The sequence below is a fragment of the Bufo bufo genome, chromosome 4 (genome assembly GCF_905171765.1).
Source record: "Bufo bufo chromosome 4, aBufBuf1.1, whole genome shotgun sequence".
Classification (NCBI taxonomy): Eukaryota; Metazoa; Chordata; class Amphibia; order Anura; family Bufonidae; genus Bufo; species Bufo bufo.
Genome location: NC_053392.1, coordinates 200,744,711 through 200,759,385, shown reverse-complemented (window position 1 = coordinate 200,759,385; position 14,675 = coordinate 200,744,711). Strand labels below are relative to the sequence as shown.

The 14,675-nt window shown below is 45.6% G+C and overlaps 1 protein-coding gene across 5 annotated transcripts in view; it reads left to right on the top strand.

Annotated features, from left to right (window-relative positions):
• The window catches only part of PLD1 (phospholipase D1), a 269,399-nt gene that overhangs the window by 89,092 nt on the left and 165,632 nt on the right, over nt 1-14,675 (top strand). For 2 of the 5 annotated variants that reach the window (XM_040428240.1, XM_040428236.1), the window contains exon 1: nt 5,113-5,232. The exons of the other annotated variants lie outside the window; for them this stretch is intronic. The gene's annotated coding sequence lies outside the window, so the exon portion shown is untranslated. Of the gene's footprint in view, nt 1-5,112; nt 5,233-14,675 lie in introns of those variants that run through there. 5 annotated transcript variants of the gene reach the window in all.

Genomic DNA, 14,675 nt, shown 5'->3' with positions numbered 1-14,675 from the left:
ACACCATCTATTATACCTCATACCTAACATATCAGTACACTGCTGTATATACAATATATCTATACACACTGCATATATTATACCTTGTACCTCACATATCAGTACACTGCAATATATATTATATATCTGTACATATTGCATCTATAATACTGTTTAATATATGCAGTGTGTGTGTGTATGTGTGTATGTATGTATATATATATATATATATATATATATATATATATATACATACATATATATATATATAAAAATGGAAAAAGGGATGGCAGCACCGTCACAGTAAAAAATGAAAAAAGGGTGCACAGGCCCAGTATGGATATAAGCCAATCCAACAAATTATAGAAGATGAAAAAAGGGCAGCACTCCAATGGATAAAAATAAAATAAACTTTATTTACCCATAAGGCTGTAGCGACGTTTCGGCTCCTACACAGGAGCCTTCCTCAAGCAGTGAGGAAGGCTCCTGTGTAGGAGCTGAAACGTCGCTACAGCCTTATGGGTAAATAAAGTTTATTTTATTTTTATCCATTGGAGTGCTGCCCTTTTTTCATCTTCTATATATATATATATATATATATATATATATATATATATATATGTGAGGTACAAGGTATAATATATGCAGTGTTTATAGAAATATGTGGTCAGTTATGCATTATAGTCACTGTGTGTGTGAAGTACATGAGGTTGTGGTCACTGTACCTGTCTGAAGTATTATATAGCATTATACAGTGAGCAATGAGTAAAAACAGGGCATGGAGGGGGGGGGGGTAAATGATGAAAAGTGGAGGACCTCCTCTTACCACTCCATTCCAGTCTGTATGGATCAATGCAGAGCTGATTGTGAACTTCTAATACTTGCTGTTAGGGGTTGAAGGACCTGTGATGATGTCATCACAGGTCCTGGCAGATGTACCTTTCAAACCTAGGAACTACACCATTTTTGGTGCAGTTCCTTTGCTAGATTCTGCAGGACCTGTGATGTTGAAGATGATGTCATCACAGGTCCTGGCAGATGCACTGTTCTAACCTGGGAACTACACTTTACACTGTGCAGTTCCCTTACAGGACCTGTGAAGACTCTCTGTACTACTCAGAGGACTCAGAGCTGCTAGTGCTTGCCTTGCCTCAGCTCTGATTGGTTGGTGGGCAGGGAGGGGAGGGGCTGGCAGAAGCAGCTTCCACTCTAGGATCATATTACGCTCCTCCCGAGTCCCTCCCTCAGGCTCCCTGCTGCCAGCGTGAGGCCAGCGTCTCTGCATTGTCTGTGTGCTGTGTATCGCTGTGTACAACAGAGGACTATTAACCCTCCTGACGGCCTTTTGGCTGGGGATGGGCCTATTTTATGGTAGGGGCCTGGAGCTGCAGCTCCATCAGCCCCTACGTTAATCCGGCCCTGTATATAGGAATTCCTAAGACTAATGTCCTCACCCCCCAGGGGCAGGGAACATGCATGCAGAGGTCATGGCGGAGTAGGGCCCAGCTCCAAATCCTGGTATGGAGCCTCCTGATTAGCTGTTACGTATCGGCATGCAGCTTGTCAATCACTGTGAGGAGGGCTCCGAGTACAGTGGACTCGTAGAGGGGCATTTATCCATGTGTTTAAGTCACTATTGTGGAGTCAAAAAGTCTCAGATTATGGCGCACCATAAATTGCGACTTTATGAGCTTCACGTCACTTTACTAAAGGGGCGGGGCTCATCATAAAGAGGTGGGGCCTATCACTGCTCCCCGCCCTCAGATTTGTTATAACTTACACAAGAAACCGGCATAAGTTATACCTGAAGTCTACGCCAACCAATCAGAGATCAGCTTTCATTTCTTAAATGGCTCTGGTAAAATGGAAGCTGTGCTCTCATTGGTTGCTATGGGCAGACTTGGCTAATAGGACCTATAACCATACCATGTCCTTACATAGGGCAGCACAGTGTAATGAAAGGACCACCTTAATGTGTATGAGCAGTTACATGACCACAATCTACTTACATACTGACTTGGAATGGACTTTGAAACTTTAAACTATCTGATCACTCAGCCCGGGACCATAAAATGAGCCGAAGTGAAGAAGTGAAGGTTCATCTCTGATTCTCTTCTGACACATCAGATCGTGATATCAGTAGGTGCCCCCACCCATGTTTCCTTGGGCATTGCACACATTAAGCCCCTCTTCTTCACACATCTGCAGTATGTTTCCTCATTTCCATACAATGACAGCAAGCAGAGATCTTGAATATAGTGGGGACCTGAAAACTAAAGTATATTGTTAGTATTTGATTTGTTTCATTATTCGTGTTTTCCATATTTCTGTTCCTTAATGCTGGGTTCACACCTGAGCGTACCAAAGGAGCGCTCTGTATGCGCGATTTTATCGGGCGTTTACAGACGCGGCTCCGGCAACAAGCAACGGCCATTGTCGCGCGTTTCCGGAAGTCTATGTACAGGAACGCGCGACCATACGCCCCAAAGAAGCTCCTGTACTTCTTGGGGCATAGGGCGTTTTGCAGCGCGTTCGTACGTGCTGTAAAACGCTCAGGTGAGAACCATGCCCATAGGGGATCATTGGTTCTTGCCTGTTGAGCTTTTACAGCGCGTAGGAACACGCTGTAAAACGCTCAGGTGTGAACCCAGCGTTAGAGGAACAGGAAAATTTAGAAAAATTGGCTCAGTTCTAGTCCTCATTAGTTTTAATGGGTTATGTTGGCATCCGTTGTGTCTGTTCTGTCACCTCCACCGACACTCTTCCGTTTATACCGTCACAGATTTAGGGCTCGTTCACACGAACGTGTGCTGCCAGTTTCCGTATTGCGGAACGTATTTGCACTGTTCCGTGGCCATTCCGCATCACGGATGAGGACCCATTTACTTCAATAGGTCTACAAATCCAGAACAGAACACTACAGATTGCTTTCTATGGTTCTGTTCCGTGCTTCCGCACCTCAAAAAGATAGAACTTGCTCTTTCTTTTTGCACAACGGAAAGCTCGCGGACCCATTCAAGTGAATAGGTCTGCGATCCCCATGCGCCTGCCCCACAGACGGTGCCCGTGCATTGCGGACCGTAATTTGAGGTCCACAGCACGGGTTTCACACGTTCGTGTGAATAAGCTCTTAGGGTACGAGCACATGGCGAAGTTGTGGGGCTCTTGTGCTGCGTTCAAGTACTGTGCGCTCGTATGGGCCAAAGTGGGCTCTAGTTAAGGGCTCGTTCACGCGAATGTGTGAAGCCCGTGCTGTGGACTGCAAATTGCGGTCCGCAATGCACGGGCACCGTCCGTGGGGCAGGCGCATGGGGATCGTGGACCCATTCACTTTTTGCGGTGCGGAAGCACGAACCGGAACCCCAGAAAGCACTCCGTAGTGTTCCATTCTTCCGTTCCGCATCTCCGGACCCCTTCAAATGAATGGGTCTGCATCCGTGATTGGGAATGGCCACGGAACGGTGCCCGTGTTTTGCAGATCCGCAAATGCGTTCCGCAGTACGGCAATGGGCAGCACACGTTCGTGTGAACGAGCCCTAATACCGCACTGTCCAGTGGGTCTGTATGGCCACGCAGTGTTCAAGCTGGGACACAGCCATTAACAATACAGACAGACTAGACAGTGCCGTCTCATTCGTTTAATTAGAACCTAGTGCAGCCCATAGGGCCACGAGGTACTCGATTGGAGCATGGCCGCTTTCTCCCATTTACACGAACAGAAAGAAGCTGTACCTGGCACCGGCGCTACTGTCTGGATGACAGGTAATCGGTGAAGAGGCTGCAGCTGATCGGGGGTCTTAGGCCCATCCATCTGATATTGATGACCTATCCAGAGGACAGGCCATCAGTATTGTGACGCTGCAGATGGCGCCAATACCAATTCAGGGAGACTCCAGGGGAATATGCAGGGGTGGACTGGCCATACACTCTACTGAGAAACTTCCTGGTGCGCCAATAGCGCATAATGATCTGGCACACCCAGTGTTAAAGGGGTATTCGCATCTTGGACACTGGGGGCATACCGCCCTCACTTCTGGCACCTGCACTCAGAACGGAACCCGCAAAGTACAGGAGGGCCAACCTTCATTCATTTCTATGGGAGTGCCGAAAACAGCCGAGTAGCACGCTCAGGTATGTTCGGAAGTCCCAGAAATGAATGGGAAGCACACCGCACAGGCGCGGCCACCGCTCCATTCACTTCTATGGGGCTTACAGAAATAGCTTTGCAGGCTCTGTTCTAGGTACAGGTGTAGGTCCCAGTGATGTGCCCCCAATGTCCAAGATAAGTAATACTAGAAGCATCAGGTACTCGTGTACCCGGCTGGAGGCCGCAGCGTCCTCCTAACTTGAACGGCATTAGTTGAATACTGCTGTGGGGCTAGGGAGGGGAGCCGATCGATCTCTGCCCTGCCGTTCACAAAGCAATGAGGGCATTGCGACTGCCTGTGGCAGCACACGGTGCACTTCTGGTTTACAGTGGTATCTGGTTCTGCAGGGGCGGTGTCTTGTGCCATCTACTTGTCTTGGCCACGCCTGCTTCTGTTAGCCCCGCCTTCTGTCAATTTGGACCTGCCCATAACATGGGACCACTTCTAGGTTTTATTCCATGGCCTAGGCTGCCCCCAATAATATGCCAAAATCCCAGGACTTGTGTCCATAGGAACGTGAGGTGGAATGGCTGTATATTACCCTTTTAGGCGGAGTGCCTCCATACTGTATTGGTAGGACAGTGTTATTATATGAGGACGAGGAGGCAGGAAGATAGATTATCAGAGTGCACAGCAATGAAGGGGTTAACCAGTGCACGTCTTTTCTGTGAGGAGACGTCCAGGGTCCTGTAGGTAGAGTGTCAGCTCCTGGGCGCAGCTGTGTGTGTTGTATCCTGTGTAGACGGCGCGTTGTCTTGGTGAGCAGGTAGGTACGGGGCAGGAAGGTGAGTGACATACCTCGGGTCCGCACAGTCACACCGCACGTTACAATAAGATCAGTTCGCCACAGGCAATGGCCCCGCCCTCAGTACTGACGTCAGGCACACGGGGGCGGGGCCTCAAGTTCTCCCGCGGGTGCCATAGGCTAAGGAGCCGGCGGGCGGGGCTGGAGTGCGGTGCCTGTGGGGAGTTGGCGTCAATTCCCCACGCTCAGTGTGTGCGGGAGGCTGGAGGCTCCTGTGGCGCTTTCCCTGGATTATTGTGTGAGAGACCTTCGTGAGGAGCCGACAGCAGCATGACTCCACAGCGCCCACAGGGGCTTCAGGTGAGTGAGGGCATAGAATAGAGAGGAGCCATCCTGGGACACTCAACTCTGCCTTACTTCCACTTGTGCTGGGACGGGGTGGAGGAAATGTTTACTGATGGGCTCCTTGACAGGGTGAGGGGCCCTATGACAGTGATATGTCGCTGAGGGTTGGCTCCTGTTCACATTGGCTTCTTAGTTTCCACTTTTAAAGGATTCATGTGGGATACATTTTGTAAAGAATGCTGCAGATCTATAGTGTGAACAGAGCCTTACCTTCTATTGTATATATCCTCTATGGGGCCCCAGCCTGTGTGGCCCTTTCAGCGCAGGTATTGGCTGATATGTATGTTGCCATATTGTAACTTTATACTTTGGTCCTTGGTGACAAAATACTTTTTAGACATAATGGGAATATCAGAAATATAGGAAAATGTGACAGAACTGGACCAGATGGGGTCGTCCTCTATAGCAGCCAGATTGTCGCTTTCATATACCAAAACCCTAAATGAAGCAGCACCTGATTGGTTGTTCCAGGTGACTTGTCCTGATAAATCCCCCCCCCTCCTCCATTATATATGATCCTTCTGATATATTGATCCATAAATCCTGCGGAGAGATCACAGCGGAGTTCCTCATTGATGTGATAGATTCCTGCAGCCGCTAATAAACACCATGTGAAAGGTGTCCTGACTCCTGACCGGCTGGAGAAACCAGTTCTGCAGAAGATGAAGAGCCGCAGTCACGCTTGCGCTGTTATTAATCCTTCAAGGAAAGGATTACAGGCACTTCCCCACAAAGCGCTGTTACTGGATGGTAAAGTAAACTTCTAACAAGTGTCTGATGAGCTCCCCCACAGTACAGTCATTAGATGACTGCTGGGGCCCCCTCCGTGCCTGGAGTGACTGTATGGTGCTGCACCAGGGCCAACCTGCCTCTGACTGTTTAGCTTGGAGAAATCTGGATATGGGCTCATTCACACTACAGACCTCCCTGTTACATTGTTCTTCTTTCCTCGCCAAGTGTGGGTGGTGACACTTTTTTTTTTTCTTTTTCCAGAATTTGGACCACCTGATATCCAGCAGTAAGGGTCCTATAATAAGGCCTCATGCACATGACTGTATGTATTTTGCGGTCCGCAAAAAATACGGCTGATGTCCGTGTGCATTCCGTATTTTGGGGAACAGAACAGCTGTCCCCTAATAGAACAGACCTATCCTTGTCCGTAATGCGAACAATAATAGGAAACGTTCTATTTTTTTGCGGAACGGACATACAGAAACGGAATGCACACGGAGTAACTTCCGATTTTTTTTATGCAGACTTGAATAAATGGTTTCGTATACTGTCCGCCAAAAAAACTGAACAGCCACGGAAAGAAAATACGTTTGTGTGCAGGAGTCCTAAGGTAGCCATCACACATGGCAGATTTTGCAACTGAAAATCTGTTCCATTAAGGCCCTATGCACACAAGACAGATGGGCTTTGCGTACCGAAAATCGCAGATCTGCAAAATAATGATAGCAGCCACGTGCAAGCCGCCATTTTTTTTGTAGAAATGTCTTCTCGTTGTTCGATCCTTTTTTGCAGGGCCCTGGAATGGACATACGGATATGGACCGCACACGGTGTGCTGTCTGCATATTCTGCAGCCTGGATGAAATGTGCAAAAATTGTGGATGGGATGCGGACAGAAAACGGATCCGCTAAAAATACGGGTGACATCCGTGTGCATTCCGTATTTTGCGGAACAGAACAGTTGGCCCCTAATAGAACAGTACTATCCTTGTCTGTAATGCGGACAATAATAGGACATTCTTTGCGGAACGGAAATATGGACATACGGAATACACACGGAGTAACTTCCGTTTTTTTTGCGGACCCATTGAAGTGAACGGTTCCGCATACGGTCCGCAAAAAACCCAGAGCGGACACAGAAAGAAAATACGTTTGTGTGCATGAGCCCTAATGCGGAGAGTCGGGATGAGCGAATCGGCTTCGGATGAAACATCCGAAGTCGATTCGCATAAAACATTGTTTCAATACTGTACGGAGCAGATAAGCCAAAGTTATTGCTCGCGAGAGTTCCGGTAATAACTTCATAAATTAATTTGTACTGTAAAAAAACATTTCCTGAACTCTGGTTCGACTCCAACCTTGGAACTGAACCCGAGTTCGGGAAATAGTTTTTTACAGTACAAATGAATGGGAGCATCAGATTGCTATGTATCAGGCTGGTGGCAGTGAGGAGGGCTGGGGCGGCCCCCTGGGCATCGGCACAGTGGGAAATTTCCCTGTAGGGTCTATGGCCAGTCCTATGGCTTGTACTATTCATTATGTGCAAAATTGTCTAAAATGTTATTGACCATTTAAAGGGAACCTGTCACCGGGATTTTGTGTATAGAGCTGAGGACATGGGTTGCTAGATGTCCGCTAGCACGTCCGCAATGCCCAGTCCCCATAGCTCTGTGTGCTTCTGTTGTGTAAAAAAACTGATTTGATACATATGCAAATTAGGCCTCATGCACACAACCGTTTTTTTGGGCGGTCCGCAAAAACGGGGTCAGTAGGTCCGTGATCCGTGTCTGTTTTTTCTTCCGTGGGTCTTCCTTGATTTTTGGAGGATCCACGGACATGAAGGAAAAAGTCGTTTTGGTGTCCGCCTTGCCGTGCGGAGCCAAACGGATCCGTCCTGACTGACAATGCAAGTCAATGGGGACGGATCCGTTTGACGTTGACACAATATGGTGCAATTGCAAACGGATCCGTCCCCCATTGACTTTCAATGTAAAGTCAGGAGTCCCTATTATACCATCGGATCAGAGTTTTCTCCAATCCGATGGTATATTTTAACTTGAAGCGTCCCCATCACCATGGGAACTCCTCTATGTTAGAATATACCATTGGATTTGAGTTAGATCGTGAAAACTCATATCCGACAGTATATTCTAACACAGAGGCGTTCCCATAGTGATGGGGACGCTTCAAGTTAGAATATACTACGAACTGTGTACATGACTGCTGCCTGGCAGCACCCGATCTCTTACAGGGGGCTGTGATCCGCACAATTAACCCCTCAGGTGCCGCACCTGAGGGGTTAATTGTGCGTATCATAGCCCCCTGTAAGAGATCAGGTGCTGGCAGGCAGGAGGGGGCACACCCCCCTCCCTCCCCAGTTTTAAATTCATTGGTGGCCAGTGTGCCCCCCCTCCCTCCCCTGTATTACATTCATTGGTGGCCAGTGCGGCCCCCCTCCCCTGTATTACTGTACATTCATTGGTGGCCAGTGGGCCCCCCTCCCTCCCCTGTATTACTGTACATTCATTGGTGGCCAGTGGGCCCCCCTCCCTCCCCTGTATTACTGTACATTCATTGGTGGCCAGTGGGCCCCCCCTCCCTCCCCTGTATTACTGTACATTCATTGGTGGCCAGTGGGCCCCCCCTCCCTCCCCCTCCTAATTAAAATCCCCCCCCCATCATTGGTGGCAGCGGAGAGTTCCGATCGGAGTCCCAGTTTAATCGCTGGGACTCCGATCGGTAACCATGGCAACCAGGACGCTACTGCAGTCCTGGTTGCCATGGTTACTTAGCCATTTTAGAAGCATTATACTTACCTTCGCTGTCTGTGACCGGCCGGGCGCTCCTCCTACTGGTAAGTGAAAGGTCTGTGCGGCGCATTGCTTATAGCACAGACCTGTCACTTACCAGTAGAAGGAGCGCCCGGCCGGTCACAGACATCGCAGGTAAGTATAAAGATTCTAAAAATTGCTAAGTAACCATGGCAACCAGGACTGCAGTAGCGTCCTGGTTGCCATGGTTACCGATCGGAGCCCCATCGATTAAACTGGGACTCCGATCGGAACTCTCCGCTGCCACCAATGATAGGGGGGGGGGATTTTAATTAGGAGGGGGAGGGAGGGGGGGCCCACTGGCCACCAATTAATGTACAGTAATACAGGGGAGGGAGGGAGGGGGGGGCACACTGGCCACCAATGAATTTAAAACTGGGGAGGGAGGGGGGGGTGCCCCCTCCTGCCTGGCAGCACCTGATCTCTTACAGGGGGCTATGATACGCACAATTAACCCCTTAGATGCGGCACCTGAGGGGTTAATTGTGCAAATCACAGCCCCCTGTAAGAGATCGGGTGCTGCCAGGCAGCAGGGGGCAGTTATGTACTCAGTTCTTAGTATATTCTAACTTGAAGCGTCCCCATCACTATGGGAACACCTCTGTGTTAGAATATACTGTCTGATCTGCGATCAGTCTGTGTGAAAGTAGCCTACGGCCACGTATCACGCCATTGACTTGAATGGGTCCGTGAACCGTTGTCCGTCAAAAAAATAGGACAGGTCATATTTTTTTGACGGACAGGAAACACGGATCACGGCCGCGGATGAACAACGGTGCATTTTCCGAGTTTTCAACGGACCCATTGAAAGTCAATGGGTCCGCAGAAAATCACGGAAAACGGAACAACGGCCACAGATGCACACAACGGTCGTGTGCATGAGGCCTTTACCTGAGATGAGTCCTGTCCCTGACTCATCTCTCATACAGGACTCATCTCAGGTTAATTTGCATATGTATCAAATCGTTTTTTTTACACAATAAAAGCACACAGAGCTATGGGGGACTGGGTATTGCGGATGTGCTAGCGGCCATCTAGCAACCCATGTCCTCAGCTCTATACACAAAATCCCGGTGACAGGTTCCCTTTAAGGCTAGTTTCACACCAGCGATGTCTCTGCCGGAATTCACCGGATCTAGCGCTGCCGGATGTGGTGACAGGTTCTCTTTAATACATATGTTGTACGTTAGTGGGACTTTCAGCAGCTTATATAATCGCTGTGCACATCTTGCTGGCTGTTTGTTTAACCCAAGTGTCAGGATTGAAAGGTTATAGCTTAGACTCTGCACCGAAACCTATCAATCAAACATGTCTATAAGGCAAGAGGGGTATGTGCTGATAGGGAAGCACAGCAGACTGAGCATTCCTATGTATTGGCAGAGAAAAAAATGCAGAGTGTTTTTTGTTTTTTTGCAGTTGGAGTCAATGGGTGATGTACGTGACTGAATGCATATACAGTGGCACCCGCCAGAGCCTTTTTAGTGTTGGGAAATTGAATTTCTTAAACACAGTGTGCACAAATCCTCACATCTCATCAGTTGTAGTGCATTATTAAAGGGGCTGTCCACCTTCAGGGGACCCAGGCCCCCAATGTTGCTGGACCTGCAGACGGAAGCACACTTACCTGCTCCCCACTGCTGGTACCAGTACGTCATGTGTAGTTCCGATCACCGGCGGGTGGTGATCGGAACAAGGTGCCTGCTCAAATCATTGAGCAGGCACCCGGGTACAATGTGCGGGGGGGGGGTCCTGTGACCCCTTCCCCCGTGTCGGCGATCGCCGCAAACCGCAGGTCAATTCAGACCTGCGGTTTGCGGATTTTACAGGTTGCGGCCGGCGGCGGTGCCATCGGGTCCCCGTGAGGCTGTAGGGGGGACCCAATGGCATGGAAGGCATCGCGCTGCCTTCCTGTGACGAGCCTGTGAGATCCAGCCCCCTGGATCTCACAGGCCGGAAGCTGTATGAGTAATACACACAGTATTACTCATACAGCTAATGCATTCCAATACAGAAGTATTGGAATGCATTGTAAAGGGGATTAGACCCCCAAAGCTTTAAAAAAAATAAAGTTTCCGCCCCCAAAAAATTAAGTTTCAAGTAAAAATAAACAAAAACTTCATTTTCCCCAAATAAAGTTAAAAAAAAGTAGACCTATTAGGTATCGCCGCGTCCGTAATAACCTGCTCTATAAAAATATCACATGACCTAACCCCTCAGGTGAATACCGTAAAAAACTGTAGAAAAAAAACTTTTTTTGTCGCCTTGCATCACAAAATGTGTAATGGCAAGCGATCAAAAAGTCATACGCACCCCAAAATAGTGCCGATCAGTCATCTCATCCCGCAAAAATCATACCCTACCCAAGATAATCGCCCGAAAACTGAAAAAACTATGGCTCTCAGATTATGGAAACACTAAAACATGATTTTTTTTTGTTTCAGAAATGAAATTATTGTGTAAAACTTACATAAATAAAAAAATAGTATACAACCTGGTCTATAAAAATACCACATGATCTAACCTGTCAGATAAATGTTGTAAATAACAAAAAATAAAAACGGTGCCAAAACAGCTATTTCTTGTTATTTGCCTCACAAAAAGTGTAATATAGAGCAACCAAAAATCATATGTACCCTAACCTAGTAGCAACAAAACTGCCACCCTATCCCGTTGTTTCAAAAATGGGGTCACTTTTTTTGAATTTCTACTCTAGGGGTGCATCAGGGGGGCTTCAAATGGGACATGGTGTAAAAAAAAATCTGTCCAGCAAAATCTGCCTTCCAAAAACCGTATGGCATTCCTTTCCTTCTGCGCCCTGTCGTGTGCCCGTACAGCAGTTTACGACCACATATGGGGTGTTTCTGTAAACTACAGAATTGGAGCCATAAATATTGAGTTTTGTTTGGCTGTTAACCCTTGCTTTGTAACTGGTAAAAAATTATTAAAATTGAAAATCTGCCAAAAAAGTGAAATTTTGAAATTGTATCTCTATTTTTCATTCATTCTTGTGGAACACCTAAAGGGTTAACAAAGTTTGTAAAATCAGTTTTGAATACCTTGAGGAGTGGAGTTTCTAGAATGGGGTCATTTTTGGGTGGTTTTTATTATGTAAGCCTCACAAAGTGACTTCAGACCTGAACTGGTTCTTTTTTTTTTTTTTCATTTAATTATCTTTATTATTTAATATATCAAACAAGTTACGATACAAGAGAAAATACAAAAAATAAATTTTTTCCCTTCCCTTTTTCCCACCCCCCTCCCCTTACCTGTGGTGCGACAAAAAAAAAAAAAAAAAAAACACAGCAGCCACAATTTTCACAACTAATCAAATCCTCCAACCACCCCATATCTTAATCCACTTATCATCAGCTCCCCTCTGTTTAAAGATGATTTTCTCATATTTTTTTACATTGTCAATAAGGTTTACCCATGTATTTATATCTGGAGTATAACGAGCAAACCAGGTCCGACTAACCAGAACTCGGGCCAGCATCAATATCCTACCCAAAAAAATCTTTTGATACTTAGGATTATCTATTTTGGAAAGATCATTAAGCAAGAATAGATGAGGTTCAAAAGGGATTCGTATTTTTAGTTTGTACCTGATAAAATTATTGATGCTGTTCCAATAGTTTATGAGTTCTTGGCAGGTCCAGATCATATGAAGATAATCCGCTCCTAAAGTGTCACATTTAGGGCAATTAGACGTATCCCTTAGTCCACATTTATTCATCCATAAAGGAGTAATATATAATCTGTGTCAGATATAAAAATGTACTACAACATGGTTGAAGTTCAGGGATAGTGAACCTAAATTCCCAAAAATATTCTCCCACCCTTCTCGTTGTATATTCGGACAATCCACCTCCCATGCTCTTTGTCCTGGTGACTGTGTATCACTAAAACGTGCCTTAAGTAATCGCTTATATATATTTGAGATCTTTATTCTAGACAGTGTATCCCCTACCCAATCATTCAAAAAAGATGAACTATCTATTTCCAACACCAATTTATCGTCCAGACTAGATAGTACTGAACGCAATTGAAAATACCTAAACCATGAAAAATTTTCTATATTATGTGTCATCTCTATAAATGGCTTAATGTCTCCATCCCTAACTACCTGTGAGATATACAAAATGTTGTTCCTTTGCCAAAATGTGTCAGCTGCAATATCATCTAACCTTTGTAGGTAGACATTGTGCCAAAGAGGCATGAATGTAAGTGAACCTTTTACCTTCAACCATGTCCTAGTAGTAGCCCACACTTTCAGGAGCAGCTTTATAGTCTCTCTGTAGCCCAGCTCATAAATCTTCAATAGCCCGGATTCCAAAAGAGTAAATATATTATTATGAGCGTAGCTCCCTACCAACTTCCCTAACAGTGCACTATTTTCTGATTCGTAGCACATCAATAACTGAGCTGCAATAAAATAACCTTTAAAATAAGGGAGATTTAGACCCCCACACTCCAGTGATTTATACAGATATTCCAACTTTAATCGAACTCGTTTTCTTCCCCATATTAAATCATTAATTATTCTTTCCATGAGTTTAAAGTATTTATCTTGAATCCAAATAGGTGAATTCCTAAGCACATAGAGAAGTTGTGGTAGTATCACCATCTTGACCAGTGAAACTCGGTCAGCTCTAGATAGGGGAAGTTTCAACCAGATCCCTATTTTAGCTCTAATCCTTGCCATTGTGGGGATCAAATTAAGTTGTACAAAATTTTCCACCCGGGGTGATATATTCAAGCCCAAATATTGAAAAGTGTCAACGATGTCCAACTGTGTTACGAGAACCTCTTTCTGTGGCAGGGGGTCTATTGGCATCAGACTGGTCTTAGACCAGTTTATAAGAAGACCGGACACCTCACCAAATGCTTTAACCATTAGAATAATTCTAGGAAAAGTTATTTCCGTGTGGTCTATAAAAAAAAGAACATCATCCGCATATAAAGAGATGCGGTCTTGCACTCCTAACGTACCGAATCCTTTAACCCGATTGTCCTGCCTAATGGCCATCGCAAGGGGTTCAATACAGATGTCAAATAACAATGGGGAAAGTGGACAGTTCTTTAACCACTTAAGGACCACAGGTTTATACCCCCCTAAAGACCAGGCCCTTTTTTACAAATCGGCACTACACTACTTTCACCGTTTATTGCTCGGTCATGCAACTTACCACCCAAATGAATTTTACCTCCTTTTCTTCTCACTAATAGAGCTTTCATTTGGTGGTATTTCATTGCTGCTGACATTTTTACTTTTTTTGTTATTAATCGAAATTTAACGATTTTTTTGCAAAAAAATGACATTTTTCACTTTCAGTTGTAAAATTTTGCAAAAAAAAACGAGATCCATATAGAAATTTTGCTCTAAATTTATAGTTCTACATGTCTTTGATAAAAAAAAAATGTTTGGGTAAAAAAAAAATGGTTTGGGTAAAAGTTATAGCGTTTACAAACTATGGTACAAAAATGTGAATTTCCGCTTTTTGAAGCAGCTCTGACTTTCTGAGCACCTGTCATGTTTCCTGAGGTTCTACAATGGCCAGACAGTACAAACACCCCACAAATGACCCCATTTCGGAAAGTACACACCCTAAGGTATTCGCTGATGGGCATAGTGAGTTCATAGAACTTTTTATTTTTTGTCACAAGTTAGCGGAAAATGATGATTTTTTTTTTTTTTTTTTTTTCTTACAAAGTCTCATATTCCACTAACTTGTGACAAAAAATAAAAACTTCTATGAACTCACTATGCCCATCACGAAATACCTTGGGGTCTCTTCTTTCCAAAATGGGGTCACTTGTGGGGTAGTTATACTGCCCT